Here is a 6,136-nt window from a genome sequence, read left to right as displayed (position 1 = left end):
GAAAATATATTGAGTAATCATCAAACAAGACTCAAAATTCAGACCAGCCATCCCAGTGAGCCAGCGCCTTGCAGTAACTTTGCGTTTTTTGGCAACAGAAGATTCTTACGTATCATTGGGCCCCCTCTTTAAAATTTCAAAGCAAGCAATATTAATATAATAATATAAACTTGGAATAATTTTCAATAAATACGGTAAATATTGAAAGAACAGTGTGAAATGTTGAAATTTTCAACACGTCATCCACAATACTGATTTCGATTCGACTTCCTCGATCCGAACCGATTTGATTCGGGTTGAATTCGGTTCGGGGCGACATGTCCAAACTTGTTCAACAGTGTCGATGGACCCCATTCGGCATAGTGTGGACGCGGCGTAAAGTTTGCTTCAACCGAAATTGTGCAGCAAGGGACCCAATATTGTTCAAAGCAATTATTTTCTAGACCGGCAAATCAATGATGGGCGCCTGTTGGAGGGGTGACTTCTTGAACAACTCACTCCATAAATTATAATTATTATTACTTTCCTTTGCCCTATTACCATATAGGTAAGGAAAGTATTGTTTCCAAGAAAAATAAGGTACTCTAATTTCTATACGTTTCAATGTTCCCCGAGTCCAAAAAAGTGGTTTTTGGGTATTATGTGTGTGTATGTATGTCTGTGTACACGATTTCTCATCTGCCAATTAACGGAATGACTTGAAATTTGGAACTTGAGGTCCTTAAATCATAAGGATCCGATATGAACAATTTCGATCAAATGCAATTCAAGATGGCGGTTAAAATGGCGAAAATTATGTCAAAAACAGGGGTTTTTACGATTTTCTCGAAAACGATTTTGATCAAATTTAAAATTTACATCTAAAATAGTCATTGGTAAGCTCTATCAACTTCCACAAGTCCCATATTTGTAAGAATTTCAGGAGCTCCACCCCATCTATGCAAAGTTTGATCTTAGATTTCCAATTTTAAAGTTAAAAAAAAGCTAAGTGGAGAAGATTGAGTATGGAAATCTCTACAATCAATGTTCGGTAACATTTTCACCTAATATTGAAAATAATCTCGAAATTCGGGAAAATGTGATTATTTAAATGCAAACTTAATGAGAGAGGCAACTACTGTTGATCCCAATACGGTACATTCTAGGTACCTTGGTTGATTCTATTGAATCATTCACTGGAAGAGATAGCAGAATTGATCTCGTCAGCTGATTGATTTTGAATTATAATGGAAATTTTCAAACGGCAAGGAAAGTTGTGTGAGTGTGCGCCACACCAGATTTTACTAGTAGTTCTGTGAACAGTAGACCTCGCGCTCAGTAAGTTACATTGACCTGTTGCTGTTTTCTCAAAAATTAGTAAATAATTTATCAATTTAAAATGTCTAGAAAAAATCCTAAATAAACATAGAGCTTTCTGTCCTATATCGTACCGTGACGTGTCGTTCCGTAATGTGAGTGTGAGCGCTGTTATCAGGTGTGGCTGCAATTGTCTACAACGTTGATGAAAAGATACATTTTCAAGATGTTCGATGTTTTTGAACGGGTAGTATTATAGTCAACTGTCTACTAACGTTGATGGATAGATACATTTTCAAGATGTTCGATGTTTTTGAACGGGTAGTCCACTAGACAGCTGATTTATGATGAATAATTCTATAGTCTGATTTTTACTCTAATATTGGCGTATGAAGGAAGCTCCTTTTTCCTTTTATATTATCCTTGAAATGCAAAATTTCCAAAAACCTTGTATATACATCGACGCGCAATTAAAAAAGGAACATACCTGTCAAATTTCATGAAAATCTATTACCGCGTTTCGCCGTAAATGCTAATGCGCAACATATAAACATTGAAACATTAAGAGAAATGCCAAACCGTCGACTTGAATCTTAGACCTCTCTTCCCTCGGTCAATTATTATTTTTACGAGTTTGAAGATTGCTTCCGTTGGTCTGGAAACTAGGTATCTAAAGCTGTAGGCCAACTCACATATCATCATCCTTCCCAAGCACAAGTCTGGAGCTCATGCGGGCATCACCATTATGAAAAAAACCAGTAGGGAACCTAGGCCTATATAAGATTTAAAAGAATTTGAATAATCTTCGTTAGTTTTAAATGTTTGTTTTAATTATGGTTAGGATAAAAATATGATAATATATTAAGTTGATTCAGTTTATTACAGTACCGGTAATGGAATTATTATTAGTATAGAATTCAGCTATTTTATATTCATCATCGCCATTGAATAGCAGAAGAGTTCTGCTATATATTGAAAATAATAAAAGTCTATATAAAGGTAGTTTCTTTAGGCTTGCAGATTATGAAAGCCTGACTATCCACAAAAGATGTAGGCTTGAAGACAAGTTACAAGTTTGAAAACTTGAAATAGGAACAAGTATACAAATAAATATTTGCACAATATTTCTGACACATGAGCATAGTACGGAGGAATCTTTTGAATAAATCAATACAATTTTAATTATAAAAGAGTTGTAAAACATTGGAATGTTCGCTACAAATTGGCCTTATTGCAATGGGACAGTGCTATCGAACTGTTATAATAAACCATTTTATTATCTCTTTTCTGTATAGGGCTACTTGTAATATAAAAAGAAATAAAAAATAAAAATCACAGTAGGGATAAGGTGCAAATTTGGATTAGGGAAGCAAAAGAGAGATACCGGTACTATTCAACACTTTTCCACAATGCAAGAGGGAGTAGTAAAAAACAATGGGCAATTATTAATGAATTAGTAGGCAAGCAGAAAAATAAGAAATGGTGATCTTGTGACGGATGAAATGGAGGTAGCAGAGGATGAGTTGAGCAATTATTTTGTAAATGTTGGGAAACCGGATACATCCATTCCTCCACCCACCACAGAAGTCAAGAATGCCTTCTTTACCGTAGGCCTTTTAAAATTAATCACAGTCTAAGATCACTCTTCTGGAGGCCTATAAATCCAGATGAAGTGTTAACAGTTATACTTAGTATATGCAGTAATAAATCTCCTGGAGCAGACAAATTCTCACCATTCCTAATAAAGAAAGTAGCATCTAAAATTTGTGAAATACTGTCATACTTGTTCAATAGAAGTCTTCATGAAGGTATATTCTCATCCAAACTCAAGGTAGCAAAGGTGATCCCTATTCCAAAGAAGGGCAACACAATTGACTGTAACCGTCCCATTTCATGGTTGTCAATATTTTCTAAAATATTCGAAAAACTTGTGAGGGTCCGACTGATATATTTTCTCAACTCAATAAATGTTTTTGTTCCCAATCAATATGGCTTCAGGGAGGGGCTGAGCACTGAATTAGCTTTGCGTAAGTTTCTTTCCGAGATCCACTCAAATACAAATAATAAACAGATTTCAAAGGTCTCAGCACTATTCCTTGATATTCGCAAGGCTTTTGATACTATTGATCACAGTATATTACTGAAAAAATTGGAATTGGCAGGTATAAGGGGTATAACCTTGATTTGGTTTCAGTCTTATCTTTCAGGGCGGAGTCAGTTTGTATGTTTCAATGATGCCTAAAGCTCAGTAAGATCTATTTGTACTGGTGTCCCTCAAGGCTCTGTCTTGGGGCCCATTTTATTAATGATAAAAAATATCAAAACTATGACCAAAGAGGACCAATCAATGAAAGACTTTATTCACACGCTGGGATCTAAAGACGTGAAACTTAGTGAACCTATATAAGCTAAAAGAATTTGTAGAAAAAACCAAAGAAGATGAAAATCTAAGAGACGTTGTATCATATCTGCAGGAAGGATGGCCTGACATGAACGCGATAACCGATGATGTGAAACACTTTTACAGAATAAGGAATGACTTGCCAGTGAGTATATAATGGTTTATTGTATTTTGGAACAAGGTTAGTTGTACCTCTAAAACTCCGGAATTTTATAATGAGTCGTTTATATGAAACTTAACTTGGCAGTTCGAAGATTAATTCTCTTGTTGATCAGTTCTACTATTGGCCAGGTATATATTCAGATATTTTCTATTTGATATTATCAAGTAACATTTGTCAAAGGTTTAAAAAATCAAAAACTAAACAATCACTGATCAATCACGACATTCCAAATAAACCGTTTTGTAAAATTGCAGCGGACATTGCAGAAGTCGATAGATTGAACTACTCAATTGTGATTGATTATTATTCGAGATGGATTGAAGCATACCCAATCAATAGCAAAAGCAGCTTCACCGTAATTAAAAAATTTAAGGAAACATTTAGCAGATTTGGAATACCTCAAACACTAATAGCAGATAACATGCCATTTAATAGCAGAGAAATTCATCAATTTGCAGAAAATTGGGGATACAAAATTACCACATCAAGTCCATACCATTCAAAATCAAATGGATTAGCAGAAAAGGCAGATGGAATATTCAAAACAATGTTTAAAAAGGCAGCTGAAAAAAGCAAGATTTGGAATTGTATTTACTAAATTATCGTAGCCTAATAATTTATTTATTTTCATAAATGATTTGTATTATGGACCCTTCAAAGGAGCTATAACGGCTTTTGCAGATGACACCGCTCTCAATTATGGTGCAGACAACGTAAGAAATCTGCATGTCAGTATGCAATCAGACCTCAACTTATTACTGTATCTCTTTGGTTTTCTTTTAATAAATTGAAACTTAATGCAGATAAAACAACTTTTCGCTCTCTGATCCATTTTACTTTGAAACCCCGCTAAAATACCACAAAATTAACTGTTCGAATCAAGATAATTGCGTTTACTGTGAAATATTACAGTCCAACAAAGTGAAATATTTGGGTGTGTCGATGGAGAGTGATCTGTGGAAGGAGTATATTCGGACATTAAAGAATAGTTAAGACCTAAGATTGCTTCTTCACAGGTTTTATCATATAAAAAATTATGTCCCAATTCTTTACTCAAAAACATATATTTCTCTTTAGCTCACTCCAGAATTTCTTCTGGTATAACATGTTGGGGTTGCACCTACATCACCCACTTGAAACCACTAATCACTCTACAGCGATCCTTCCAAGAACCTCCTGCTGAGCGTGCTGACCTATTCAGAGGTCTAAACATGTTGTCTCCGATCTTCATTTATTTACAAGGTTCTGTTACAATTTTTTGGGCCAGTGGCAATCAAGGCAATACAATAGATTTTGCTGGGCAAGGGCCATTGACTCGTGCAGCTAGACAAATAAGGATTCCAAGGCCTAACTCAACATTTTTCCGAAAATCGTTTCTTTTTTTGGAAGGTAAATTCTTAAACAGGCTGCCAGGGGATATATCACTTATAGGATCACCACATCCATGGCTTACTTTAGATAAAGGCTGGAGCGCACAACTTGGCAACATCGCAGTCAAGCTCAGCTTCAGGCCGAGCAAATTGAATTCACTTGGGTAGACTCCCGATTAACTACCAGTTTTATGCCCTTTATCAAATACCAATACTGAGAAATTCAATTCAATGATAGTAAAAAATATATAATATTAACTAATAGACTAATATTTCAACTTTAGCTCTAGGAGTTTCAAGTATAATGCCTAGCTTGGCAATATACTTCACTGTACTTACTTTCTGTGTCTGTATTTCCTACGAGCAATTTTAATGATCAAATGTATTTTTCATTAATAGATGAAAGTATTGAATAGTACCTTCTAAATGAAAAATAAAAATATGAAAGTCGAATATTGTCTTCTTTTTAAGAAACTTCTGAATTTAATGCATTCGCTTTTTGTGCATCTATCTATACACCGTAATGATAATCGATAGTTCAATAATATCTATCAACGGGAATAAATTCTACTACCATTTAGTTTTTGTTCGTGATAATATCCATCAATTTATATTAAAACACATCATCAAGTACCCTACCCTTTATTATTTTTTTCTTTTAAAACAAGACTTGTTTCAACTAATCTTTTTTTATTTGGGAAAATGGCTTTAGATGAGTTGGAACTAGTCGTGTTTTGGAAGAAAAAAATGCAAAGAGTACGGTATTGAATATTATTATATCATGTTTTAATAATTTCAAAGTAGCCTTATAAAGAGAAGTAATAATTCATATTAATAATAAATTAATAGGTTATTGAAAGAATAAATTGCTGGAATAATGATAATTCATTCAACTTTGTTCTTTAA

The sequence above is a fragment of the Nilaparvata lugens genome, chromosome 3 (assembly GCF_014356525.2).
Source record: "Nilaparvata lugens isolate BPH chromosome 3, ASM1435652v1, whole genome shotgun sequence".
Taxonomy (NCBI): domain Eukaryota; kingdom Metazoa; phylum Arthropoda; class Insecta; order Hemiptera; family Delphacidae; genus Nilaparvata; species Nilaparvata lugens.
The sequence above is the reverse complement of the archived record's forward strand: the minus strand, read 5'-3'. Positions refer to the sequence as shown.